This window comes from Grus americana, chromosome 6 (genome assembly GCF_028858705.1).
Source record: "Grus americana isolate bGruAme1 chromosome 6, bGruAme1.mat, whole genome shotgun sequence".
In the NCBI taxonomy this organism is placed as follows: Eukaryota; Metazoa; Chordata; class Aves; order Gruiformes; family Gruidae; genus Grus; species Grus americana.
The window spans coordinates 41,184,595-41,212,314 of record NC_072857.1 but is presented as its reverse complement, the minus strand read 5'-3'; the positions used below and the strand labels follow the sequence as shown (position 1 = coordinate 41,212,314).

Here is a 27,720-nt window from a genome sequence, read left to right as displayed (position 1 = left end):
AGGTATATTTCTTTCATTGACCATTATTTTAATTATTAATCAGCTGCCCGCTGTCAAGCTTATGTGCTTAAAAACACTAAGCAATCTGCTCTTCACAGAGGTAGTTTATAAATTTGATTTTATGTCCATCACGCAGCATTGTAATGAAAGATAAGCAATTTAGAGTAAACCATGAGTTTGATCCACTCACTTACATATTTCATTGTTTTCCAAAGACTATAAGGAGCTTGGTGTCTGGGGAGGTGGGTGCCTTTGGCGGACTTTAAGGAGAAGAACAGCATAAATCTAAGGTTGGGCACAAAGGTGAAGTGTACGACCTGTCCATAGTTTCACTTCTGCAGAGGTTGCCACTTCCGAGACACCCCCTGGACTTCACATGCAAGAGTGGAGAAGAATACAAAGCATCACTTTAATCGAAATCAGAATCTCTAGTTGCAGTCAGAAGCAGCAGCAAAAAGGGGATCAGAAACACCCCTTTTACTCTCCCAAGTCTGAACAGATACCATCAATCCTGCCCATAAACGACTCTCTAGAATGCACTGGTATTGCACACACATTTCTGTTAGGGTTTGTAATTCCTCCAACTATTTCAGTACATCTTTAGCAACTCAGCAGTACAAAGCATTCACTTATTCTTTCTCCAATACGCTATATGCACAAGCTTAAAGATGACTCAGAATCCCAGGACTAGAAGTTTCCTACTAAGGACAGTAACTAGGATTAAGCGTGCTATAGTCTGGTGCTGTATTTATTCAGTGCTCTATCTATCCTGGTGCATCAGTAACCTGCAGTGAAGCTAGGAACAGCTCTCTGGCTCCCATGCTCCCATCAACCTGTGTCCCAGCTGGAAGCGTTCCCTGAAGAAAGAAGTTTCACAATACAGCCACAATACTGAAGAAGGTATCATCTTAGGGTGATCAACAGGGCTGAAAAAAGGCAAAACATCCCCAGAGTTTAAAAAAAAAAAAAAAAAAAAACCAAACAAACCACAGCTGCTTCTCAGTTATGTTCTCAGGGGCAACATAGTTCCCTTCAATGCTCTCCTGATGTTTCTTATCATTGTAATTACTTCTACAACTAGAAGAGACTTTAACATAGCAGGTTCATCACCCTCAAAGTTGAAGAGGAGCCAAATGTGCCTTCAAGCCAAGGATTTGGGTTGCCTGACTGCCCACAGAGCTCTGGGGGCAGCAGTCGGGGACCCAAGGGGTGTTCAGTCCACCGAGGGACACGATCTGCAGATAAGCTTCTGCGGGGGAGAGATGGGATCCACTACTAAGTAGGGCAATGGTATTTTTGCCAGTAGAGTGGAGGAATTGGTAAAGAGGGCTTTAAACTAGGAATGACCAGGGAGAGAGAGAGAATTACCAGCAGCCCTGGGAGAGACTGATGGACAGGGTTGATGAGAAAAGGCCAAAAAAATAAAATTAAAAAAATAAAATTAAAAAAATGAGCAAACCTGATCAGTCACACCAATTGATGAGGGCATGTGAGAACATTTACTCCAGCCAGGTTATCTGACTGGGGGCCCCGTCAGCTGGGAAACCAAGGGAAAAACGGGGAAACCTGGAACAAAATATAAACAGACACAGACCTGACAAAACCACCATGGAGAAACCAACCTCACCAGTGCCATTAATCCATGGGCTGGCCAGAAACCACAGGCACCGCCTTCCAGCAAGTTCAGCATGAGGCAGGAACCATGTGTGTCCCAAAAATCAGCTACTGGGGGGGACACCAGTGTGAGTGAGGAGAGTCAGAAAACTGGTGGAGAGGAACAAGTTACAAATAAAAACAAAACATGGGGGAAAGGAGTTTGCTGGGATTAACGTCCCTGCTTGCAATAGTAGACTTGGCCTGTAGGGAAATAACCCAGTTGATTTAGTTACCTTCCCGGCCATTAAACCCTACGGTTAAGTCTATGAACTAAAAAAAAAAAAAAATACTTTAAAATGTAGATAGGGAAAGGCTGAAGTTCTCTGGGCTCTTTAAGCCAGAGAAATATTTTAAATGAGTGTTTACCAAATTCTGCAGAAATCGCTGTGCATTCTAATGCATAGCAAATATCAAGAACTGTGAAATTATATAATACAGGTTCTGGATAATGTTAAGCAACTATTTCTGAATAAGAGCAAGGGTATTAAAATGGACCCTTTTTACAATTGCGAATCCTTCAAAGATTGCCAAATTTTCCAAGGCTGGGTGGATTCCTGCCTTTACACCCAGGTGTCTCCCCCTCCCATCGCCCTGTGGACACTTAAAGGTCACATCTTTTTTTGGCTGTTTCACCGCAGTTACCACCAAACACCCCAGCTTTGTGACTCTCACTGCCACTACACAAAGTTTGAACTTCCAGTTCTACATTGATTAAAGTCTAAGGACCTCAAAGCAGATGAGTCGTCTTCGGTTTATGCTGAGAGCTGTGTGCTGTGAAGACTTTTTGAAGGTAAAGCATATAACCGGGCATTAGAGACTATTTGGGAAAGCCTAGATCAGGTAGCCACTCCGCAGAGATCCTATGGCAAACAGAGCTTTATAGCACCCCTCCACAAAATGCTGAATTAAGGACAAAACGTCCTGATGTATGGCATAGATATAAATAATCTGAGCACACAGAACAGCAGGACGGCTCCATTTATTCAGCTTCCAAAGGTAACTGAGAGTATCACAAAAGCTGCTAGCTGTAAAGCGTAGCAACCGCCCAGTCTTTCACTGGAGCATCCTGACCCACCAAGGCACCAAGAAGCCCGGCAGTCCTTAGTGAAACTTATTTATACTGCTACAGGACAAAGGTGATCACAAACAAGCAAACCCTTCTGTCCATCTCATAACAGAGAATCTCCGAAGGAGAGAACGTCTATCACCTTTTTTTTCCCCGCTCCTTCCCTCCATTTATCTCCTTGCATACCTCTGATGCTGCGGGCTCTAAGGAGAAGGGAGTAATTGTGCTAGTTCCTCCTTCCTCCCTGTTTGCAAAGTGGAAGCTGCAGCAGATGTTAAGATGGATTCGAGTCAAATGTACCCCTGAATCAAACTCTTGCGTTACAAACTCTCATACTACTCTGAGCAGCGCTAAGTCTGGCAGTGAGCAATAATAGCAGTAATTGTTCAAAGATTTTTTTTTTCAAAGACTTGCAAGTCTACAACCTATTGGTACTGGTAACATTTTTTTTTAACTCTCAGCAAAACATACACACCCCAAAGACACGGCCCTGAATTTGATAAACGATTGCAATTATTGGTAATTAATAAGCCTTTAGGAATCACAGAAAGACCGACAGACAAGGATCATTGAGACGTTCCACACAGAACTATGGAAGGAAATGAGAAGGGCAAGAAACATTGTTAAAATATAAAATGGATATTTAAAGACAACTTCAGATACATAGATTATAAATGCATATACATCTGCTAGCAATTTTTTGCATCTCAAAGAGAGTCTCAATCAAGTCAGCATCATTCAGCTTTTCATGCTGCAAGTGGCAGTATTAGAAAGATTCGTTCTAAACTTTCACATCATCTTCAACTCTCCAGCTTCTCCAGTCTATCAGATGGCTGAAACCACAAAAATCAAGCACGCGTTTGGAGCTGCCGCTCCCTAATTTGTGAGAGAATACATTCTTGATCAATTGAAAAAATAATGAAAACGTTTATGATTTCCAGCTTCTCTGAAACTGCAGAGAAAGGTTTTCACTCTAACAACTTGTATTAGCTAGCCTGGAATCTGCAACCAGCAACATTTAAAAAGTAATTTGAAACTGAAAGAGTACTTTTGGGGAAAGCGTCTCAAATGTCAGACAGATCTATTAAAACAGCTCTTGACAGACTAATCTATAAGCCCTTCTTTTTTAGTGTGATATTTGTATCGATTTTTAAAATAGCAATCCCATTACTACACATTAACAGCATGGATAAGCATCTCTCAGAGTATTTAGTATTACAACAGGGCAAAGGGAGAACATGAGGGCAGTAATTTTCCATCGCGTAGAAGGTGAGGTTAAATGGCGAAAGGACCAGCTTAACACTTGGCATCTGAAAAATCAAGTCCATCCCTAAAGCAAGTTTTCGTTACCCAAATCCGCTCCATACATGTTACTCCACTCCCTTCCCAGCGGTCAGCTCCAACATCCCTTATGCTGTTCTGCCTCTCCTGCCGTCAGCCACGGAAATTCCCTTTCTAATGCGTCCGGTTGTCACGATTTTAGGGGCAATGGAGGAAAACCAGGAGCGAGCGTACATATACGTGAGGCTGAATCAGCACGAATGCATGAAAAGAAACATCCTGGCAGAAGAGAAATGGGAGAGGCAGGCGTTTCTCTTCCTAGGAATTAGGATTCCCAGGGCCAGAAAGAGCAGTTGCTCCTCTCTCAGAGCCCATAAGCTGCTCCACAGACTTGTCCCAGTCGTCAGAACCGTAAGGCTGACCTGAGTCCCCACAGCACCCTTGTCACAGCCAAAAGAAACATATGCCATTGCCTTAAATCCTGCTGTTCTCTAGTCCAGAGATTCCTTGAGCTCACCAGGCTCGTGGGTGTGATAGCCTCACAGTAGGTACACACTTGCCTCCACCAGCTACCAGAGCTGCATAAGGACAACTTACCTTACTTATCCTGGTTTCCAGATATTTTTGTGCAATACGGACAACCGGCAAAACGAGTCCAGTTAATATGACAAAATTGAAGAACTCAGCCTTTGAAGTGCTAGTTCAGAAACATTTGCCTAAGTTTTGCAACCAGATCAAACGTATCAATAAAAACCCCTCGCATCAGCTCAGCTACCACTCTCACCCTAGGAAGTCACTTCAGTTATGAACGATTCATCTCTAATCACGTAACAAAACGCCCACTGAGTCCGCTGCAGCCTCTGTCTCAGGGCTTTCTCCTCTCTGCACCTTTACAGTCTTGCACAAACCTGAGGCACAAGCAAGGGAGCTGCAGAAGTGACAGTGACACATCAGCAACATTAGGAGAGTGCTTAAGGTTCCATGGGACTAGACTCCACTTTTGAAGAAGATTCGGTAGAAGAAACAAGAGATTCTAGTCAGAACAGGGCAAGGGGGAATGGCCTGAAGCTGCAGGAGGGGAAATGGAGATGGGATGTGAGGCAGAAATCCTTCCCTGTGAGGGTGCTGAGGCCCTGGCACAGGGTGCCCAGAGAAGCTGTGGCTGCCCCTGGCTCCCTGGCAGTGTTCAAGGCCAGGTTGGATGGGGCTTTGGGCAACGTGGGCTAGTGGAGGGGGTCCCTGCCCATGGCAGGGGGAGGGAACTGGATGGGCTTTGAGGTCCCTTCCAACCCAAACCATTCCAGGATTCTATGATATATATGACTATTATGGATAAACTACTGAAATTTGAAGGATCCCCTCTCAAAACCCAAGTGTTCAAGTTATGATGTCATTCATACAGGCTTTCCCCAATACGCATGCATCTAGAGCTCATTTTCAAACAAGGCTTCATAACTATAGTTTGGATAATCTTAAAATACAACTCACAGACTTACAGATATTCCTGGATATCAGCACATTAGACAGCAAAACAAAGAACAGCCTAGGGGAAGCGTGTGGAGCAGATCTGAAAGAACAGGGGGGAAAAGTGCAATCTGCCAGACTGCAAGGGATTTCCTTTATAGAAAGATAGCTACTGAAAAAAATGGACAACCAGGCATTTATGGAGGTCTACAAGAGGCTTCCAGCAGACACTTCTGCACAGAAATCTATGGAGGTCTGTAGAGGAGGGATGCTGCTTTATCCAGACAATTGTGTGACTAGATTGCCTCTGAAACACGAAAGCAGAAGACAACCCAACTGCTTCAGGCAGGCAGAAAGCTGTCTTTTTCCTAGTTTTGCTATGGATGACACAGAGGCAACAGTCCACTACAGGCTTATAGAGGAAGAAATACTTACTCCAAAGGGGTCTTCATGAAAAGCGTTCCCTCCTGTCATCAGAAGATGCCACAGTACCACACAGTTTACCTTTCTATGTGCACAACCAGGTACAAGGTGGAGAGGTACAAGGAGGAAAACACGGAGAAGCAGCTAGATTGGCTATAGGGAACACAACTACCCAGTACATTCAAAGCCAACCATGTCTCCGAGCATGAGAAATATAAATTAAAGACTTGAACGACGCCTGAAGCTAGTCTGCAGTAATTTGCTCTTCACGTCAACAAATCTTAAGCTTCCTAGGGTGAGAAAGGACATACGTTCACAGTGCTGATTACAAACCCTCATATTTTAAGTGCCTCAAACTCGCTCACTTCAGACAGACAGGTGCCTGCTGACCATCGTGCTGGTAAAAGCAGCGCTGCCGTGAATCCCGTAAGACTAGAGATTCATTTGAAAGGCCAAGAGTGTCTCCCATCTGCTCACTTTCCCCCTCTAAGTAATACAGGAATAACCCTAAAGACTGAAGCCCAAGAAACCTCAGTTGTATAAAACCTGTGACAACGTGGCTGAACCTGGGTCAGGTCAGGTGAGTTAATCTAAAACATCCAAATAGATTTTAAACTGGAAAAAATAGGCATTATCAAAGTATGATCTAGGATTGCTACCTGATCAACTAGAGGAGACAGAGTGAGTTAGAACAGAAAGAGGGTTTGCAGAGAAGTCTCTCTTCACCCCCTCTGTGCTCTGGGAGCTCCTCTTCCACGTGTGCTCCGTGGCTCCATCCTGCAGAGCCACACCATTTCTCCAGAGGGCTGAGGCAGGACAGCCTTCCTCCCCAGTGTCCAAACAGAACCAGTAAACGATACGACACAGAGCCACAAACCATGCAAACAGACCTGGTGTCTCCATCACACAGACTGAGAGGTGGGAATACACCTTGGGGGCCTGCATAAGTGCAGCAGAAGATGGGCTGGGAAGAGAAACTCCTGCTCCCTGACACACATAAGCTATGTGCAGCAACTGCATTAAGGAGAGAGTTGCCTGGCTCTTTCAGTGCACCACCTGAAACACAGGGTACTTTGAAAGCCTGGCCCTGCTAAATCAGAAGATTCCTGTCAGTAGAAAAGATATCTTGGCTCTGCTTTCACGTGACAAATCTGAATTCAAGTCCAGCTGCCCTGGTATGGAACTGTCAAAGTTCAGAACAACCCACAGAAAAATCTCCCGCTCCTTGGGCTCCCAAGTATGGTCTGTAGGAGTTCACACCATCTGAAAATAACAGTAGATAATTTACAGGTCGCACCACAGCCATGCAGTGCAGAGCTCACATCTCACAACAGAGGACACACAAGCTATAGCTGTGCTGCACCAGGTCTGGGGCACCCAGAGGCAGCATGCTGCACACACGCCTTTCCACCACCTCCAGTCACACCCATTGCAAGTCACCATTTTACCACCAGGATGAAAAAAAGCTGCCATTCCCTATGCACTTTCCCAGCTGAGCATGGAGCACCATCTAAGGAGGTAGTATTGCCCACTGGGCCTCAGTCACCCCGGCTCCTACAAGCCTGCTGCCACCCAGGCACACCTCTTTCCTACGTGCAGTTCCCTCCCTTTCTCCTCAGACCACCTCTGCTCATGTCCTGCAGTTGCTTTTTTGAAGCCCCTTCTTACAGAACCAGAAAAGGGTAATAAGAATGGACCTAATTGCTCTGCTTTATCTTGGGTAGCAAATACCCTTGAATATCAAGCTGCAGACAGCCTAACACATGGATATCCTGCCTTACACAGCTTCTGCACAGGTTAGTAACCAGCGAGACTACCTCTGCTGAATACAATTAGAGTGGCTGGATTGCCTCAGAGCCTGCTCTATGTCTGACCGGGATGGAGTTAAAGTTCTTCGTAGCAGTCCATATGCTGCTGTCTTTTGAATTTGTGACTGTAATGGTGTTGACAACACAGCCGTGGTTTCGGTATTGCAAAGCAACGCTTGCACAGCATCAAAGCTTTCTCTTTTTCCTACTCCGTTCCCCCAGTGAGTAGGCTGGACTTACACAAGAAATTGGGAGGGGACACAACCAAGATAACTGACCTGAACTGACTGAGGTATAGTCCACATCATGTAGCATCATGGTCAGCCTAGAAAAAGAAATGGAATCTTTTGCTTTTCCTATTTTGTTCCCCAAACAAGAGAGAAAGAGAGAGAGTGCATCTGTGTGGTGTTTAGATGCCTACTGGGGTTAAAGCACAAGAGAGTCTTGCTGGGCTCCCAGGTCTTCCATCCTCTTCAAAGATGCTAACCAGCATCTAAGTGTGCATCAGCCCATATTCGGTGGTGTTACGTGGTATGTGCCGGTTGCAACGGGTAGAGCTGTGACCTTCTTCAGAATTTGAAGTGGAGAGACCTACTGATAGAGCTCAGAAATGCTGAGATTTTTCAGCTAATCTTTCCATTAGGGCCCGGTTACATAAACCCCCCCAAACTTAAGGTCAGAGGAATATCAATTTGCTTTCTAAATGGATTCTGTACCCTTAAGGCTACAGAACATAATGGAAAAAAAGAAAAACCCTCAAACAGGTCATGTACTAGAAAGGTGATAAAAACCACACCATTAAAGCATAGATTTAAAGGCAGTTACATTAGTCTACAGATCTGATTCTACTATGAAATATCTGAGGCCGTTATGGAAGTTCAGATTAGCCCTTCCAACTCAAAGACAACAGTTTGCATGGGCTTTGCCAAGAAAAGAGTTAAAAAAAGAAAACAGGGAAGAACATTCCACTGTTTCCATAATTATTCTCATAGAAACCTAGGAAAGAAGTGGAGCAGCTGAACAATACCCAGGAAACTTCTTGCTGTGCAGGCTCACTACCATGCAGAACCCCAGGCTGCTGTCTTTTAGAAGACACCTCTTGCATCCATTATTTGGACTGCACTACACCTCTCCCAGGCCTGGAGAGGGAAAAACAGAATGGAAAAGGGAGATGTCCCATCCCATGTTGTACCTGTTAAAAGCCTGAGCTTCTTTCTGCGAAGTATTTCCAGCAGAGGCTACCCAGCAATACACTGAATATCCTGCAGGTATAGCAAGACTAGCGAACAAAACATCTTTTCCTGCCCCCGCCTCGCTACTCACGTGTATTGCACAACGCTTACAGCCACGCTGAAGTCTGCTCCAGCCGCTGAGGAGCCCCACATCTACTTTTAGCAACCTTATGGCCCGCAGAAGCATGTACTGGAGACAGAAACACCAACAATGTAAAATAAAAGGTATAAATGGCTACTGGAAGGAGCAGTTGGTGTCACAAACGAGGCAGAGGTAAGCTGGAACAAAGGGCAATCTTATTCAGGTAAAACTGTTTCAGCAAATCTTGAAGCTATTTCTCGATAGAGCAGTGCTAACAAAAGCCGCACTTTGTCCCTGCTGCTTCCACACAAACTGCTTTTGTGACTACGAGCCAAAACTGTTTTCAAATATCAATACTTAAAACCCACACAATTCTTTCAACCTTATAAACCAACATGCAGAGAAAAATCAAGTTTTTTAAATACCATTTTACCTTCCGAGCTTCAGTCTCCTTTCTGCCACTAGATGTCCTGCAAGTCAGACGAGAACACAGAGGGGAGCACTGTGAGCAGAGATACCCAGTAAACATTATTTACAGCAATAAATGCGGGGAAACATGCTGCTGTGTTTACATTACCCGAATAATTAGCGGCTCAGACACTGCAGTAACAGTGTGCATACAGAATATGCGATGCAGAATTCTTGCCGTGGAAATCCTCACAGTTGGAGATTGTCAAACATAGCAAAGTGCAATGAGTAGCACCTCTTAAAAACATGGCCTGTTGTGGGGTTTGGTTTTGCTTTTTTGTGGGTTTGGGGTTTTTTTGTTTGTTAAAAAGCCCCATATCTTCAGTGAACGCAATGCACATATACATTTAAGGAGCTATTCTACAGGAACATCAGATTTACTGTTGCTTGTTTGTAATGTGGATTTTCAGTCAAGTTGCTTTGTACTCAGAGTCATTATTTAGCTCAGTAAAAGTTTCCTCAAATTTTGATAAATACAACAAAAGGAAAGATACATTAAGATTCTTGCCCTATTGACATATTCATTTGACAGTCATTTTGATGGTGTAATATTAGATACTCATCCCATATTCAGGTTATTTCTACTCTTTTGTAATGTAAGTTTTAAATATAATACAATTATAGCAGGAAGGCATTATAATGAAGGTACTTCTCCCCCTCTGGGAACACTGTTTTGCTGTTTGCTTCAATATTAAAATAAATTGTCAGGGGCTAGAACTGTAAGGCATCATTTAAAAAGCTATTCATTAGAAAGCTAACACTGTAAGGAGAGAATAGTACAGATAATTGTATGTCCCTTTAGATGCTAGGAACTGCAGGTGGTGGAGCATCAAACTGCCCTCCAAGCCATGCACTGAATGCTGAGCAGACCCCATCCATAGAAGATGTTCTCCCATTTTGGTTATTTGAGGTAGCATAAGGTTTTCTTACAAGAAAACAACTCCATGCATTGTTTCTACAGTCAAACAGAAGTGACAGTCACACGAGAACTTCGTGCTGCACTGAGAGCTGAAGGCAAGGCCAGGCAGATGGTACAGTCACCAGTACTGAGTGGTAGTTGCTTGCAGGCTCCTGTCTTACAAGGAGGTGGTAATTACAACACAACCAAGGGATCTGCAGAGCACAACGCAGGCTTGAAGGCCACGCTGGACACACAGCACAGTGCGGCACAGGCCTGGGCAAAAGCAGGTTAAGTATTCTGCGGATTGCTAGCTCCTTCGCGTCTTCGGGTGAGGATTGCTGCAGAAAGGCTGTTCAAAACGCACAAACCCTCTTTGGATTTAAGCTTTCTGCTGTCCACAAAGGCACAAAAGTTAAGAGTGAAGAAAATAAGCCTTCTCTGCTGTGACTGCAATTGCTCTAGCCTTCCATAAAAAGGCGCTCTCATAGTCTGGCCTTGACACCATGCACAGAGTTGGTTCTTCTGGGGTCCTTTTCTAGACCACACTTCAAAAGAGAAACCCTGCAGTGCTGCACATCTTGCACCTCACTCCCTGTGAGGTGCCTGGCCCTTTTAACCTTTCTGAAAAATCTGGGGAGAAGGAAGAGACACATTTTTAAGATACTATCTTTTATTATCTTTTCCAGGCAAGCAGCTTTTCATCCCTGCCTGCCTAGCATTCCAGGGGCCTCTGTGTGTCTTTCAGTGAACCCCAGGGGCCCCATGGAAAAGAAGGGACAGAAAAAACAGTCCAAGTGACAACAGAAAGCTCGACCCCAACTCAATCCACAAAAGGCTAGAAAAGGATGAAGCTTGACTTGAACTGGTGAGCCTGGCATATGGCAGTGACATTACATCTCACCGCTCGCACAGCCCTGCACGCAGATATTTTCTGCTACGAGGGGTGCATAATTTCAGTCCAGTGTGGACACCAAACATTTGACAGCCACACAAATAAAGCCTATTTTTATTTCACAGAACACACTCCTGATTTTGCTTCTGTCACCACTCATGTCTCAGCTCAGAAAACACATAAATAAAACAAGGAAGGAAATATTTTATTCATGAGCACAAAGCCCAGCTGAGTTCTGAGAAAGCTTACTGTTGCTTTTAAAGGTGTCTCATCTCAGGGCATGGAGCTGTACAGTTCATCACATGGAAAGGGTCAGAAGTCCCCAGCACAATAAGCTTGGCAGAAGATCCACAGCCAACCACCGGTGTTTGAAAAGAGGCTTCTGTAATCTATTGTCGGGCTGGAATTTTGTCTCTGCTCTGTATTTTGTGTGTTCTAGCTGTTTGAGCCAATTATAAGAGATGACCAGCTAAGGATCAGAGGAGAAGGTAGCCAAGGAAGTGAGCCTGGGGCCAGGACTCAGCTGACATGCAATGCACTTGGTAAACCTGGATTTATTTCTGCAACAGCTATCTTCAGGTGAGAGTCCTAGCCACAGGACATAAACAACTCCAAAGCATCTTCAGCTGAGGAGCTTTGCCCCCAAGACTATCTATTGTTAAAACACTAAGCTCAGAGAAATCTCAGACTTCATTAAGTTGGGGTGCTGACCAGTGTAAGCAACAGAAAAGGCTGCCTGTTATATTTTCTCCTCAATTTTCCAAGTGATGCTGATAACCTTGCTTCAATGTGGAAAGTCAGAAACCAGGACTTCATTGCCTAATCAATATTTACCTGTGAAAACGTTTCCCACTCTTACAAGCTTGGGGAGCAGCAGCTTTGCCGGTACCATCAGCATAGGGAAAACCCAACGAGGATACCGCTGGAAGGAAGAGGCCGGCTGAGTGCAGAACCACAGAGGTGAGCACACTACAAATTCACAGGACCCTGATGGTACCTATAGGCCTTCGTCGCCCTGAGCAGCCTCACCAGGAGCCTCTACCTGCAGTCCTGCCCGTGGCACAGGGGCTCCCTTTCAGCTCAGCGATGGACACCCAGTCTTGGCCTGAGCTATACGGTAGGTGGGCTTGTCTCCAGCCCCATCTCTCAGGTGACCCCTTGGGCCCTTGCAGAAGCCTTGCCTACACCCCAGCTCCTGCTGCTGTCTGGATGCCCAGACGGTCTATCCCCTCACACTTTGTCTGGAGCTTTCCATACACCCCGTTACCCGCGTCCCCGTGGGCTCACGGTCTATCACAGCCCACAGAGGAAAGGCACAGCAGGACAGGGAAGGTCACTTCGCATTCGCTGTTCCAAAGCCGATGCCAGATCTGTGACAGCCAGACAAACACCCAGCCTGGCAGCCTCTTGATCCAAATTTCCCTTGGGCCCACGTAAGAACAAGTAACAGGGGACTGGCCAACAGCTGGAGCTCCAACACCATGCTGGAGTACGGTTCCTTATTTGCTGTAAGAAAACGGGCTGGGTTTGTTTGCACTACACATAGTATGCAAGTATGAGATCGGTGCCTTACAGACAGAATAAAAACACTGTATTTGGTAATAAGAGCAGATTGGATACATATTTCAGTCTCTCTTGCCAGCTCTACAAGCTGAATGGAAAAGTAGGCAATGAATATTTTGATAAATATTCTAAAGGTTGTACCAACACAACCTGATGGAACACACTTAAATAGGAAAAAAATGTATTTCGCATTATTGCTTCCTTAGGAATAAGACAACCGCAGATTTGCTAGTTGAACTCCTTTGAATAGCGTTATTTAAATTAAGTGCTTCAGTTACAGTTCCAAAAGCTTGATGATATTACATACATTTAGCTGTCCCCTCATATGCATACACTATGTATTATAACAAAACCTATCATTTCTTCAGGGGATTATTTTACCTTCAAAGATAGCAATGTGCGTCAGGGAAGGTCACTGGTCTGGCAGTCCTTAAGCTTAATTCAATTTAAGCCACAAGCCCCAAACCTTATTTTTCCGACTTGTCCAACATCAGATTTGGCTGAAGGTGGAGCTATTTGGGTACATGTGCTAACTCGCCTGTGAAGCAGATGGCATTTTTCTTCCCCAGCTGAGACAAAAGGCATTCCCCTTCCCAGAACAGTAAATGCAAACTCTTTCGTGCTGCCACCCTCTGGCAAAAAATGCATTTGCAATATTAATGATCACTATTTTTGTCCTGTGGCACATTCGGTCCTAGAAGAATAGCATCAATCTTTTCCTAGTTATTCAAAATCTTTTCCCAAATAAAGTGCTGTAAACTAAGGAAAAGATCCACTAAGTTTTACTAAAAAAAAAAAAAAAAAAAAAGAGGGGTATTCCCCCATCCAAGGTGGGTAGTTCTTATATTACTTTTCTGAAGATCAGCATATAGCTATCTGTATCTAACGTACAGTCAGGGGTTTACTTGGGGATGTCTGACCAGAGCCAGATACAACATGTACATATATGTATACGTACATATCTGGGGGTTGCTCCTGCACAAGAATGAGAAGCAACTCAGTCAGGACCAGCTGGAATTTGCTGTAGACTTTGGCGCTTGCACGATTACCTAAACTAAGCTAAAATCCTGTGGCTAGGTGGCATTACTGAAGTTATCAGCTTTAATCCAGGCCGCCAACAGAAATGCTGGCAGGTCCCGCCTATGGAAAACAAGGCGGGCACTTCCTCAATCACAGACAACTAAGCAACAGGGTTTTCTGTAAAGCCAGCTACAGCAAACATACATTAAGCAATGCTATACTGTCACTCTCAACTGCTTCACTCGCTTTTAAGAAACCAAAATACGAGCTTAAATATATGAACCAGCGGTACAGCTAACAGCTGACAAGTATGACACCACATAGACATTATGTCAGCAGAAAAACAGTCTTTTCCTGCCAGCTGAAGAGCCACTTGGGGAAAATAAGAGCTTCATCTGAAACCAATTACAGCAAGCCCCTCCAGCCGAGAGCTCCCATGTTCAGTCCCAGGCAAGCGCTAGCCCTACCGTGCTACATCACACCTGGCACAGTGGCGTGCCCGTATTTCGGAGCCGTACGCTCAGCTGCCCCACCTAGAAGCACTCCCCGGGAAGCTGTCTGAGGGTAAGCAAAGCAGAAGAGATGGAAACAAGCCAAATGCAGAGCAGTTTATTGGCACCGAAATGAGGAAGTCCGCAGCTTAGCCAAAGTAGCTCCACACAAGCTGCAGGAGACATCAGTTCAGAAAGCTCCAGTTTCCATCTCTACATCACGTATCACGTTGTGAGGGCAGATATCCCACTGGATCTCCCCCAGCAGCCACAAAAACCTTACAGCCACTTCAGCCTCCTTCCTCCCAAACCCATTGGCCACCAAGGAAAATGGGAACCTTGCAGGAATGGCTAGAAGTCATCTCTTTCAGCTCAGAAGCTATTCCAGAGAGGTTTCAGAAGCCTGCCCAGTGCATCAGATGAGGAAAGCAGTTGGTTTCACAACTTACTTCACCTCCTAGATGTTGGCAGCATGCTTGCAAGGGGCTGGAGATTCCTATTTCTTAACATTCTGTGGTATTCCTCAAGAGCTGTACTAAACCATTCGTGCTGAACTAGGAGTGGCAATGACAAACACACCCTCCAAGTGGGGAAAAAGGCAACGTAACAGGCATACAGGTGCCAAAAAAGTATGGTTTGGGGTTTTCTTTCCTCTGTAGGAAACAGGCTGAAGCAAGATTTAGCTTTGTCCCACAAGCAGCTGTGGCTTGAGCAATAAACATTCTGTGTCCCTACAGAGCTATTATTTAGGCCCTTTAATTCTCCCAGTTTACCCCAGAAGAAAGTGCTTCTGGAAATACCAGGCCTTATGGTCATATATAAGGTTTGAAAACACAACGAGGTCCTTTCTGAGCTAGTCTAACAAGTGCCCCGATACAGATGTTTTTTCCAAAGCACATAAAGCTGTTTTACAACTGCCTCCCATCTGCACTACTTTAATATGAGGGAGTTTTCCATGCACGTAGAGCAGCAATAGCAATAACTAAGCAGGGAAAAAATACATGGAAAGAAGCTTAATAATAATCATCACGTCTTTGTTTAGTGCTCTCCCTTCAAATCTAAAACCTGACACTTGTCAGTCCGCTTCCACTTCTGAAGGGCAAAAGGGATTTCCACAGAGCTTTCTTGTTCCACATGGTGAGGGATTTTCAGCTTTTATTTTTTTTTATTCCCTCTGCCCCAAAGGAGGAAGAAAATTTCAGTGTACACAGCCGTATTATTTTCTTAGGAGTATTTTAAAAATCCAGGAGTAATATGATGTTATCAGCTGACAAAATAGAAACCAGATGCCAGTCACACCTACTTTCTTTGAAACCAATATTACAGCTACTTGCATTAGGAGCTTGCCGAGATAAAAATGAAACCAGAGCTCAGAGCCAGAAGCCTGCACTCGACATTAGGGGCTTCTTCAGTCACACAGGGGCAGTTTACCCTATGCTATGTAACCAGGAGCAAAACCACTTTCATCCACCATCACGAGATACCATTGAATTGGGTCTCAGAATAAGCATTTCCTGGCCAGATCGGAAGGAATTAAGCAGGTGTACAGTTACCTTCTGAGAGGCTTTGGGCATCTCCATCTCAAAGCTATATAGAGTTTCCAACTCTAAATATAAAGCTTGCTTTCCAGAGGGAATCCTCTTGCACATATCTGGGCGCAGAGCTCCTCTCTCTGACAAAGGAAGCCTTGCACAGTCAGCACAAAATAATCCAGAGCCCTGATCAGCTGAGCTAGTAATTGCACACAAAAACGCATGCCATTCCAGATGAAACCCAGCAAAAAAAATTCATCTCAGCTATATCAGCCTGCACACAGGTTCCCCCACAGTAGCCAGAGATAAACTTCCAAATATTTCCTGGAATTGTAAGGACTAGGCAGGCAGTGAAGTTAACTGTCGCTGCTAACCTGCTTTCTTGCATTCCTTCCACGCTTTAAAACTCTTTCATAGATAACCCAAAGATATATAGATGTATATTCTGACTTCAGTAAAAGATGAGCAAGCTGTATCTGTCTTTTCACTCGAATTCAAGACAAATCTCATTTTTCGGGATTCAAACTACCACTTCATGCCAGCTTCCATTTACCTGGATTAGATCCACCTCATCCAAAGCCCACAATGTCTGTAATGATACGTATGCCGTGGTACCTACAGAAAAGCAGTCTGGGCATTCAGGATTATCAGAGTTAATGTCCTCGAATAAGAAGTTGCTTCATGTTTTCCATTCAAAGCCTTGCTGCCTGCACCCAGTTGCACGCTAGACACACACGCGCCTCAATTTTAATGCACGTTCTCCCATTAGCTTGCCATGAGACATTTTAGCAATTAAAGTCCTGTGTCATTCATCCTTTAAGTTTCATTACAGACATGTAATGCAGAAAGTACATTCCACTGTGGATTCCCTCATTCCCTTGTGTTCCCCTCATGTTAAGAAATCCCAGCAGGCCCTGCTGTAGTGAAAATAAATTTACTCCAGGACTATGTCCAGGCAATACTGTCTGCTACGACCTCAGAAATCAAAGTGGAACCTACATCAGCGAATGAAGAAAAAAAAAATCAACCAGTGCCATGATTCTGCAGTGAGAATTGTGGAAGTGTCTACCTTCGTGCCATAAGTCAAATAATTCTCAACAGTCAGTAGCAAGCACATACCAAGACCCCATTAAAAACCCCAACACCTGCTAGGCTTTAAGTAACATGTAAGTAATAACCCAGGTGTTATAGGATGCATAAACATGCTCAAGTCAGATGATGTGTAGTGATTGCTTTCTCATTAATTCTTGAGTCTCACACTCTGCCAAAATTCGGGAGCAGTCTGTTGGTGCTCCCCTCCTGACATCAAGGCTGTGAACCTTGGTAAGCTGCATGAACGGGCTGACAAAGAGTGACTCCAGGAGCCTGGACCAATTTAAAGCCACAAGATATATAATTTACAAAGCCAGAGTAGCACTGACAGCAATGTGGGCATCTACTTCTGCGCAGGTCTGGTGCAGCAGAAGCAATTCGCATTCTCCTTGGGGAAGATCAGAAATCCAGAAGTGTGCCACCAAATCTCAATGCAGAGTCCAATGATAGCCCTGGCTCCTAGATCATGCATGAACCCACTTGCTAAATCAGTTTTCATTCTAGGATTGCATGTGTTCGATAAAGCTAGGGGACTATTCAGAGAAGTGCGGGCCCCCACGCTTACAGCGTACAGTATCAATTTGCAAATTTAGTTACATTCAAGAGCTGAGACCTTAATTTGGCATTTAAATCTGCTGCATTTGCTTTGGTAGTTTTCTTATTACTGTTGTGAATAGCATCTGTGCTCCTACGTAATTAAAAGCAGCATAATGCCTACTGAGCATTTCTAATTTGCTAGGCTGCTTTTTCATGCAAGTGGAAAAAAAAAATGTAACCAGATATTAGCAAGAGGCAGAACACCACACACGCTGCCAGCACTAGCAACCTTTAGTCTCTGCTAATCTGAAATGATTAGCAAACTGCTTCACTGTTCAGCTGCGAAGCACCTTCAGTCATCTCAACTCCAATTGCACTTGGTGCCTTATACATTTCCACTGCAGTATCAAGAAGGGACCAACTAGGTGGTTCAGCATACAAAGTTTCAACACACACCTCGTCCTCTCCACCAAAATAGTCTATGAAGCAAGAACCAACTGACACCAAGTTCTGAAAAATGTGCGCATAAAACGTGTATTTTCTCCCTACATTTCTGATGCAAATTGTTTAAATCAAGGGATTTCTTTGCACTGAAAGATGAGTCCATCCTCCTATGGTATGAGACCATGAATGTGGTCTAGCCTTCAGTTTTGACACCGAGACACGCAGCGGTACATACCCTTTATAATGCTGTAAGCTACAGACAGATGTCCCATGGATGTCAGATGTCCCATCTGTCCCCTTCTGCCCCATAAAGGTCTCCTTGGCACTGTCCAGTGTCTAATGCTGGTCCAGTCACTGCAGCAATTCCTGTTTCCCCAAATTAAAGAAAAAATGAACAGATTCAACCTCCCCATCTCAGGGCTGCTCCTTCTTTTCAGGTGGCCATGCCAGTCCCGTCATCTGTCACCCCTCCCCAAGTTTAAGTTCTCCCACGAGGCAATCTCTTCTTATCCTCCTGCCTCCTTGAACCTCTTTAATAAGCCATTCTCTTTTATGAGAATCCTTTCTATCTTTCTGCACTATGTGTGCCCTCTTCTCCCTTGCCCTCCCCTTTTTTTCTTAACTGTCAGAAAAAAAATTTTCACCTAGAGTTAAGGCTTCCCTAGTGCAGCTGCATTTAACTACGGATTTTGAATTCTGCAAGATGCTCTGGCTTGCTGTGGACAGCATAAAAACCCAAGCCTTAAAAAAAGGTGGAAGCAGGACGCTGACAACACTATAAATTCAGAACCACGCACACAGACCCTATATATACACTGCCTCAAATAATTCACATGTATAGCTAATATAGCTGGTGTTTTGATACAGCAGTGAGATTTCCTTAGTCTAGGAATGAAAAGCAGCTACTGCTGTGTGTTTATCTTTTGGCAGATGTTCATTCCCTTCAGTATCAAGCACACTTCTTTTTAACTTCCCTGATAACAAGTACATTGTTTACAGCAAACATTTGCACAGAAGAATTTAGCTTGCATCTGAGGTCAGGCTCTGTGTTTATTAGCACAACTAAAAACAGCTGAAGGGATGTACAGCAGGTAATTCTGGCTCTATTTTTCTCTAGTATGACACAATACAGAACTATATAGATTCTTAGAGGCAAAGTTTCATGTCGTTCCCTATGAAAGTGAGTTTTATCTGTAAAAAAAATTAAGCAAAATGACTGCTCAAATGCTTCCAGCTTCGTTTGTTTTACCAAGGAAATAGATCTTCCAAGACATGAAAGAAACCTGGCACCAGTTGTCCAATTAGCACAGCTCTTTTGGGGAAATCCCACTCTCAGGGCCTTGCACAAGCAGCTCCTGTCCCGAGATGGAAACCCAGAGTTCCCAATAGAGGAACCCCAGGGGAGCTGGACAAGGTGACCTCCGGAGGTCTCTTCCAACCTCAACCAGCCTGCGATGGCTCGCGGATGGAGATAAAGACAACTTTATGGGGGAAGCAAACACCACACACTCAAGGGAAGCAAAACAAGGAATTTATTCACTACTCCCTGTCAGCGGGCAGATGTTTAGCCACTTCCTGGGAAGTGAGGCCTCAGCACACCTAACTTACTTGGTAGGGCAAATGGCATAACCATGAACAATCCCCTTCCTCCTACTTTCCTTTAGCTTTTATTGTTGAACACAACATCATACGGCACAGAATATCCCTTCGGTTGGTTCAGGTCAGATGTCCCAGCTGTGTCCTCTCCCCATTTCCCACCCATCCCCAGCCTACATGCCAGCAGGGGCAGAGCGAAAAAAGAAATCTTTGACACTGTGCAAGCATGGCTCAGCAATAGCTGCTGCCTTGTCAACACTGCCTTAGTCACCAATCCAAAACACAGCACCATACAGGCTGCTGGGAAGAAAATTAACTCCATCCCATCCAGACCCAGTACAGCAAGACAGGCATCAGTACCTTCCTTTTATGCGCTTTACACTTTTGGTTTTCTTTAAATAAAGGTAGTCTAGTCTTGCCATTACTTTTATATTTAATCCCTGATCTTTCCAAATGAACACTGGTATCACAGGCTCTAAAAAACATTCCAGCCCAGAAAAAGAATTTAAAAATAAAAATCACTAAATATCTTTAGCACTGATTTTTCAAGATCACTGCAGTTGCAGTAGGGATTCCCTGCACGGCAGTGCTTTTGTGCAGCACCTTTGGCAATTACCCTGTTCCTAAAGAATGAGCACAGCAGTAAGTACCAGCAATAGCCACCTTCCTCACCTGGTGGAGGTCCATTATCCTCAAAACAATGAGCATTTAGTTCAGTGTCAGTGCTCCACTGCCCTGAGCAGCCCCACCTGGGACCTCTACTAACAGGCATAGTCCTGGCCTAAGTTACAGCAAAGGTGTGTGCCAGGATGAACCTCTTGGACCCACATTGTCTCTGTCTCCAGCCTTCTCTCTACCCCATCTGCGACTGCTCGTGGCTTGACGCAGCTGACCCCCTCGCCCCGCCTGCAGCAGCCAATGGACCCCCTTTTAGCAGGTAGTCCCCTGCCGTGTTCGGAGGCTGCAGGACCACAGCCTGGGGGTGAGGGCACTACCTCACTGGGGCCCCCCTTGGCTCCTGGCTCATCCCCTGCTCTCACTACTCACTGACACAAGTTTTTCAACCTCACCATGCTTCAGTTAGTATTTCTTTAGTTTAAGCTGCAGTTTATTTTAGGGATGGTCTGAGGCAATTCCTCTGTACTAAACTCTTCTAGTTGCCAAAGGCAGTCACGCTCAGATTAAAACATGACTAAAGCATCATTTCCATCCAAGAACCTCTGCTCCTTGCTGCCACCATCTCCACACATGTTGTTCATAGACTGATGGGGCCAACAGCTCAGGATTGCATCTTAAGAAACTCTTCCCAGGAAATGCTTTAGCTCCTGAAGGGAGCACAGAGCGTGGCTGCATTAGCACGCCTTCATGGGACCATCTTACAGGATGAACCGCTGAACTCTCTAGCTCACAGTGATCGATCTCGCCTGACAGCCACTCCGGTGCAACAAGCCAATTAAATCCCCGGAGCAGTGCTCCTTCTGGCTAGGGTCAGCTGTCAGGCAACCTGCCAGCCTAGCAGGGATTTGCCTTAATATCTTCCCATCCCACTAATGTAACGGTTGTGAAGCAAGAGGGGATGTGCCAGGGATGGCTCCAACAGATTCAGTGCAAAGCTTGTCAAAGTACATCTGACAGCAGGCAACAAAAGAAGGCTTTTCAATCACTAGAGTGAAATAGAGCCCACGTCAATGTGATTTCTTCAGCCACCCCAAATCTTATTACAATAGCTCTTTAACTATCAACCCAACCACACACCTCTCCTTTTCTGGCAGGCTGAATTCTCCTCTGCACCACAGACCCAATCTAAGCAAAATTAAATTCTGTAAGAGTAAAAATAGCCACACAACTATCCTCCTCCAGCAAACAGCATCACTATTCCATACCTCCATGCAGTTCTGAGAGCAGCTTTGTCTATGGACGAACATGCATTTCTGTAACCGTCCTGCCTTTAACAAATGCATAGAGGCACACACATTTGAAACAAGGCCCCTGCACAGCCACATCCACCCCGGGAAGAGGATGAAAGAACAAACAGCATGTGACAGAAGTTACTCATGTCACCCAACACGTTGCTGGGATGGCGCTGGGATACTGCAGCAGCAAGCACAGTCCAGGAATGCATGAAACAAGTAGTTTTGGAGTTTTGCTTTTCATTTCCTTCCCACGCTGCAGAAAAGACATCGGGATCTCCAGGACTTCAATGTCTCCCTGCAGCAAAACGTGACAAGATCAGGTACTTCACTGGCCAAGCAATTACAATGATCCCCCAAAGTGAAATTGTATCTTCAGCCACTGCATTCAGTCACTCAGCACGCGTGACACCAAATGTTCAACTAGGTAATTCGGACTCAATCTTTCACATTACGGGGAAAACAATCCCCCTCCTCTGCCAAGCTAACAAGCTTCCTCAGCCAAACATGCCTGAACTCTTAATTATGGTTTGAAAGTGCTGAGGGCAGAGGTTTAGATACCCTCTTCAGGCTCTGAAGCGATGGCATACCTTTTTTCACCATTAAGTGTCTACATTTACAAACAAATCCGGTGCAGAGCTTTGGAGCCTGCTGTTTTAAGCCTTTCACTGCAGTCAAACAGATGAATCAAAGGGTATTAGCGCCTTGGTTTAACAAAGCTGGACTACAAACCAGCTGACAACGCCGCTGTCAGCAGACTCATCATACTGAAGAGTGGAAGAAGCAAGGATTTTTGTAGAATACAGTAACATATTACAGATAGGACTGAAGAAAGATTGAAGAGAGGATTGCAGTTTAAGGAAAAGTGCCACTCCAGCTAGGGAGCAGCCTGGTACTTCCTGTGATGCTCTGTTGCAAAAAAAACACAGCTCTGTCCCAAAGATGTTATATTTGTGTGGATGATCTTGTCTCCACTTCGGAAGCACTAAGAGTTGGGACTCTTGCTTTAACACATTCCCAGAATAAATGCAGCTTCCAAAAAAAGATGTTTTTAAGCCCGGATTTGGTACCAGCTGTGTGCCTGCAGAAACAGGAATTTTACATCTGTATTGTTAGCCACCCTTGCAGCTTCCCCCACAGGGCAAGACACAGCACACTGCAATGGCACCTTGGAAGCCCAGGCTCCTCCAGATGCATCAAATCTGCCATTTGACTTCTACCCTTATTTTCTTCTACCCAGCACATCATTGGCATCCTCCTCCTAACTTGCTCAGTAGCTTAGACTCAATTTAGAAGAGCCTACATCTATGGAGTACTTGCGTTCTTCTGGGATCCTGAAGCTTCCTATGCCATTGACCCCACCAAAGTTAAGAGGTAGAGGACATTCCCAGAAGATGGTCTGTCAGTCTAGAAAGGAGGGATTTTAGGCTCAGAGCTATTCAACGTTGCTATCTCCATCAGTGGGTCACATCTTCAGAGCTTGTCTCTGCTCCAAGGCAGTAACAGAGCCCAACACATCCAGGCAGCTGTTTGCTCACATACCATCACACCCCAGTGGCAGGCAGCCACCAAGAAGGTCTGAATTCCTCACACGGATCAGTCTGTGCTTGTTCTTACCTTGTTTGCTTCACACAGTTGTCATTATCTTGGTTTTCCTTCACTGAGTCCCTGCTATTTTAGCCATTGTTTTCAATGCTTTTAGTAAACCATGTCACATGGCTTGCCTTGAGGAGAAGCAAGTCATCATCATCTATGCCAACAGAAGCAAGTCATCACCTACGCCAACATGCCTACTGCTTGAATTAAGAACCAGCCAACAAAGCACCGCCAGAAGTCACTTCAGAAAGTTCTAAGATGCTTTCTTCTCCACTGAGACCAGTCTAAGCTTTCCAGTTTGGAACAATAATTCCCACCTAGAAAGATGCTTACCTTCTAGGTCCCAAATCCTGAGTCAAGGCTGTTTAACTAGTTCTGAAAGAAAACTTGCCCCTTTGCATCTTCACCTGGACTGCCTCCAGTATCCCCTTACAATATAACACTGGAGTAGATTCTCCTAGACAGGCTTCCTTTGCTTCCCTTATCCTCTGCCTTCCTTGGAAATCTAATTGCACTTTTAATTGTAAATCCCAGGAACACCAAGTGACAGTCACAACAAATCTGTACGAGAAGCCACTTGGATTTCTTTCTAATCCCTCTATTTTATTCTTAGCCTTTTCAAGGACATGGTCAACAGATAACTAGATGTTTCACCAGATGCACACCACTCTGGCCAAACAGCTCAACTTCTCTAGTTGGCAGCAGGGTCTCTCTTCTCAGAGCTCTCCAGGACCAAAATATCCATGCTTCATTGCTACACAATTTTTGATGGCGTAGCCTTCTAGCTGCTTAGGATGCACACTGCAAGAAAAGTACTCAGAGGCACTGGCCAAGAGGCCTTCCCTTATAGACAGTATAGAGTTTTTTAGACAGTCTGTAGTAAGCCAGAAGAGCCATACTCCTTACAGCCGCAAGTGCGCAGCTCCAAGTGAAGCACACTACTGATCCTGGTCCTATTTAAACCCCCTCTGTAGGCAAGAGTAAAAACATTTCAAGTCCTTTCCACTTCAGCATGTTTAAGCTTCATGGTCTAACTACTAAACATTTACACTCATTAAGAGATGGAAATCATGGTGGGAATCATGCACAAACGTAGGACAGCAAGTCCCCCAATGTTTCAGCTATGAGCTCAAGATGCAGCTCACGTGAAAGAGCAAGACCAAATGGCAGAGAGCCCAGAAAGATGGACGTGGGTTGTCACATTTCACTCTCACGTAGTCACTAAAACTGGAAGACGACAGCACAGCAGACAGGTGCCCCAGCTCCCCCAGAATGCCACTAACTTACATCTGCACAGTGATTTCTCAGAGTTATGTGAAAAGCAGTTATTTGTGCTTAGCCACACTTAGGCACACTACTGGAGCGTGCCACAGCAAGTTAAAAGTTTGGTATAGTTGTCACATCCATGAGCTCTGGTTAAAGCAAGGAGTTAAACTCAGTCTCTCCTCCTATAGCAAGATACAGTAAGACAGTTTATTCACATTTACAGAACAAAGATCTACCTTAAATCCCAGGAACTGAGTTAATTGATAGAGGCTACAGTAAATACAGCTAAGCTCTTACCCGTGCTGAAGTACAACAAACTCCACTGGGTAAGATCAGTGCTGAGCACGGGATGGCTGGGCAGTGGTAAATTGAGCTTTTTTTTCCATTCTTTTTTTCAAAGCCAACTATTAGAGTCTCACTGAATCCTCCACTCCTTATCTGCAAGTTAAAGGATCACGTTCAATGTATATTAGGGAAAGAAGGTAAGCAGCTGCTTGTTTTAGTTGCTTTTTTCCCAGCTGTGCCCTGAAACTCTAACATGTAAGAGCCAAACTAGCGTCTGCTTTTCATGTCTAAAAGTGGATTAAAAGTCTCTTACCTCTGGCTTGAGCATAGCACTACTCAGAGCTCACTCCCCCCACCTCCTTTATTAACCATTAGTGCATGTAAAAGAAAAAATGCTCAGCTTGGCCACCATTATTTGTAACAATTCAGGCTCACAAAACATGGTGAGGATTTATGCTTGCCTGGGTACAGAAGTGATATAGTACTGAGCCCTACTTAGAACACATCTGACACAGGGCTTAAAATATTTCTTAGTACTGAACTCCAAATCTGAGCTGTGTCAGTGTTGTCAAATCCTCCTAAGCCAGTTGGCCCTTAGCAGAGGTCAGTCTCCAGGTTTAGTACAGGGACAAAAAGTTGACCCAGTACAGAATTTCAGATACACTGGGCCGCAGAAGTACCTTTGTCTAAGTTGGCCCAGACACCATTAAAACAAGATCTAGTGAAATATCAGACACATGTTGAAATCCTCAGGCAACAGTGTGCTGGAAGATGAGAGCTAGGCAGAGTTAGTCAGTGCCCTCGCCCTTACCTCTGCAACCTGGGGCATGAGCTCCCCTGCCCACTTTGTGTTACAATAAGCGTTCTGACCTCAAACTCAGCATATATACATTGAGATGAGAACATTCAGACTTTATCGTAGCTGCCCTCCTCCTTCAACACACAGCACTCCCACTGCAGGTTCTTGTTTCAGCTGTTCACCAAGCTAGGTTTTCTGTTAAGAGAGAACATAAGCAAAAGCCCCAAAGACCACACACTTAGAACAGACTATAAAGGTTCATGAGCTTGCGGCCACAAGTTTAAGTGAACAACCCATACGGGTTTAAAAAAAAAAAGGCACAAAATAAGTAATTACTCTACTACTTCCCCAACAGGGAAAGGTGATACAGTTTAGTAGTTTGTGCTGCTGAACAATGAAAACCTCAGCCTTTCCTGTTGATCTGATGATTCTGATTTAAAATCCATTCACATGAACACAATTCTAAGACTACTGTGCAGACTGTATGAGGTTTGGTCAATACTTGCAACTCGTATTTAAGTAAAACACTCATATCCATTTATCCAAACAGCTTGTTCAAGCCAATTAATTGATATGCCTGTTCTCACACTGTCACTAAGCTACGTGATATAGGCTAGTTAAAATACCTACTAGTTGGCTGTCATTTGAGGTATAGTACAATGGAGCAGCTTCTCTCGTTGGGTTTTACTGCTTGTTGCACAATTATGATCATGTATCACTAATTGCAGCAAGGCCTGTTCAGATCCTACCAAACCATACCAGCAAGATAGTCCCGCTTCAGAAGGTCTTGCTTCTAACCCCTGGTCCAGCACCAGGTCCAACCCGAAGTACAGTAACTGCATGCTGTGCAATCCAATTAAACCGCAGCTACTTCTGCTGACAAATCCTATCCATCAGCTCATAAATTCTGTAGATTTTTTGGTTTTATAAATCACTTGTCTAGATATTTGGCTTAAGGATAATGCTTTTTGTTAAAGGGATCTATTTTGAGTTCATCTTCCTCATTCATGGGTAAAGAAAAAAATATTTCCAGAAGCCTAATTGACCTGCATTAACCTCAAATTTTGAACTGCTTCAGATATGTGCTTTTCTGCAGGCACGTCAAAGAGTCACAGTCAAGATTTTTTGTTTTCTGCCAGCCTGAAAAAAAACCTACTCAGTTGAACTAGATTGTGAATGCTTCCCGAGAAGGTTTAAACTAATTATTTTCAAAGGCAAGGGGAAAATAAACAACAAAACTACCATATTTTAGTGTCAAATACACACACATCCTGCTTCAAACCCAACTCCCCTCCAGGGAGCAAATCCCTGTGAATGTGGCAAGACCTAGTTTTCAAATTCACTCAATCAGCAGCTTCTGTTCCGAGCTCATAATACAGAAAGGGTTTTGGGGCAAAATAGATACCGAGGCTCTCTTAATATTTCAATGATTTCTGAATAACGCTTTTGCAGACTCATCAGCTGGGTGCCATTCGAATTGCAAATGACTGGAGGAGGGTGAGAGAGGGAGCAATATAAAGCCTAGCTAACCATTTCAAAGGTGTACAGCTTCAATCCACATTGAACGCTTACAAAAAAAATGGTTTGATTCAGCCGCGCATGACCTATTTGGCATACTTGTTTTTAATATTTGGGACTGGAAAGGAGATGGCATCAGAGCTGAGACATCTTTATCCCCAATATGAAGGGGGCTTTTGCTTACATCTAGCAAAAGCAGCAATTAGAGTAAAAGGAAGGCCAGGTTGTTCTCTCTGAGAGTCATTCCAGACCACAATGAAACATCTGTCTGGGCAACAGCTAGGGATGACTTGTAGAAGCAAAATCTCCACTGCAAATACAGCCGGTAAGGACAGGTATAAGACACCCATGAGAATCAAGCCACCTCTGTCTGTCTGCTGTTAAGATTCCACATGGAGCCCTATCCTTCCCAATTATTTCATTCTGAAGCAACCACACTCAGTTTCCAAGGGTTAGCTATCTAAGGCATGCCAACACAGATCACATCGGACCACCATCGCCTTCCTAAAAGGATACTGTAGGAACTTTTAGATATTAAGCAATCAAGCCGGACAGGCAACCTTGCAACTTTGGGGATACAATTGCATTGCTTACCATATGGAAGACATCTAAGAATAATTTCACAAGTTGGAAGGGTGCAATTCTACCAGTGCATAGTCTTGTACCCGATAAAAACTACAAGAACCAGGAACTGCAACCTGCAGTTCAGAGTACAGGTAAAAAATAACAAAACAGCTTAATGTGTTCACTCCAACATTAGATGTTTGCAAACTACGTGGGAAGTTTACTGAAGTAACT

The 27,720-nt window shown here is 44.4% G+C and overlaps 1 protein-coding gene across 1 annotated transcript in view; it reads right to left on the bottom strand.

The window, feature by feature from the left end:
- The window catches only part of TRPM8 (transient receptor potential cation channel subfamily M member 8), a 79,651-nt gene extending 61,339 nt beyond the window's left edge, over nucleotides 1-18,312 (bottom strand). The window contains exon 1 of the mRNA XM_054830441.1: nucleotides 18,188-18,312. The gene's annotated coding sequence lies outside the window, so the exon portion shown is untranslated. The remainder of the gene's footprint in view (nucleotides 1-18,187) is intronic.
- Between the last annotated feature and the right edge of the window lie 9,408 nt (nucleotides 18,313-27,720).